General features: G+C 37.5%; 1 long non-coding RNA gene across 1 annotated transcript; it reads right to left on the minus strand.

The window, feature by feature from the left end:
• Positions 1–225: 225 nt before the first annotated feature.
• On the minus strand, positions 226–1,448 carry LOC109941517 (uncharacterized). The gene is made up of 2 exons (XR_002264160.1): positions 1,137–1,448; positions 226–491 (listed from the first exon to the last, which is right to left on the minus strand). It is a non-coding gene; the product is annotated as an uncharacterized lncRNA (long non-coding RNA).
• Between the last annotated feature and the right edge of the window lie 441 nt (positions 1,449–1,889).

Below are 1,889 nucleotides of genomic sequence, written 5' to 3' on the forward strand. Positions count from 1 at the left end.
GGGGCGCCCCTTCGGGCGCCCTATCCAGTATATATGCTATATTCAAATTAAGTAGAGGATGATTGAATCTCTAATAAAACCTTTTAGTTCTAGATAGACTGAATATAACCCACATTAAAGTTGCAGCACCACATCTAAACGCGTACCACACCTAGACACATACCACACCTAATGTTGCGCACCCTTTCAACCATTTAAAAACGATTGAATAGCAACAATTACATGAAGATCTAGAAAAACAAAGATGATTACCATATACAGTAAGATATAAGACAACAGACAACCGACAGCACCATATAAAATCATTAAGTCTCTAGCGGTTCATCAACAAGACCAGAACTGCATTTTCAGTTTTGCTCTTTAAAAATAGGAGATGTTACATGGCAAGAACCCAAAACAGCAGCTGATCATCACAGATCCTTTGCATCCTTCTTGCGAGCACAAAAGCAAGATGTCCTCTCTTTTGCAGCTACGCACCATCCTTTTCCAATCTGCAATCAAAGGCTATTAGGAACAATTAACAGCTAACATGCATCATGCCATCTAGAAGCATGTGAGCACTTTGAATAGACTGAACTACCTAGGTTTAGATGTGGCACCAACAGAAGCAATGCCAATGTAATCATGCATAGGAAAATAGCATTAGCTAGTGCATTATAAAAGAATTCACATGGAGAGATTTTATTTTGTTAGCAAGAAGTTATATATACTATACAGCCTTTCATACGAAAAGAAAGAGATGTACAACACTGACTCATACCAAGGCTTTAGATCCAAAAGTTAAATATTCTAAACTCACAGGGAAGTTACACCCATTGCCCCAAAAGGCAAACATGTAAGTAACAACCATAGTGAGGTATAGAGGAAACACATGATACAGAATCCGTTCATTCTCAATCGTCTACTCAAAATTTATCACAAAACTAAAAATTCTAACTAAATTAATATAGTATGCAAGAGCAAATTCTTTAAATTGAGTAGCTTTTCAAGCTGCAGATGAGGCCAAAAGAACAAAAAAAACATTCTTTCTATCACCAAAAAAGCAATGTATTTAGAACACAGGGATATATTAGCATTATGTGTCAGATCATTCGCTAGGTATCAGTTCAGTGATTAGATAAGTGAACGTATAGCACCTTTTCCACAACAGATGTCAACTTGAAAGTGAGATACAAGCCAGTGGTTAGAGACGAAAATAGGCTTCCATACTCCTTGTTCAGGAAAAAACGGTACCACACAGGTGTAGGCAATAATGCACAGTACAAAAGTAGAAAATATTCCACAATCGTCAACATTTGACCCTGAACAGCAAGGAGAGAAAATTGGTTATAGTGTCTCCCGACTACGATTATGCAGAAGTAAACAAACCACACCATGAGTTATTGAGGAAATGCGCCAAAATATTTCACAGAAAATGTAGGATAACAAATGTAGATGGTTTACCTGCCTACGATAGCTACGACCTATGTTGTTCTTATAGTACATCAACAGTGTAAACATTTGACAACCATAGCAGTTTGGCGCACCATTGTATCTGCAGAACATTAAGGGACATGTGACCAAAGATTATACAAGAAAGCATCACCATTAGGACAGTATACAGTACTGTTGGTTGAACAAATATAAAACGACCACGATGTTGAAATATGTGACAGGTTACCCACTTACAACCTAGTAACAACCTAACTACTTGTAGAAGGCAAGTACATATGCAAACGTCAAGTAAAGCCAACTCGTGCACCTAAGCCCAGTTGACAAAATGGATATTCCAGCTACGACTACTTAATTTCAGGCAGTATATGACTTCAACTGGCATCAGCATTATCACTTTGCAACCAATGAAGAGACAAAATGTAAATATGTACAAACACCATACCGTTCACCAAGAT

This window comes from Zea mays, chromosome 8 (assembly GCF_902167145.1).
Source record: "Zea mays cultivar B73 chromosome 8, Zm-B73-REFERENCE-NAM-5.0, whole genome shotgun sequence".
NCBI lineage: Eukaryota > Viridiplantae > Streptophyta > Magnoliopsida > Poales > Poaceae > Zea > Zea mays.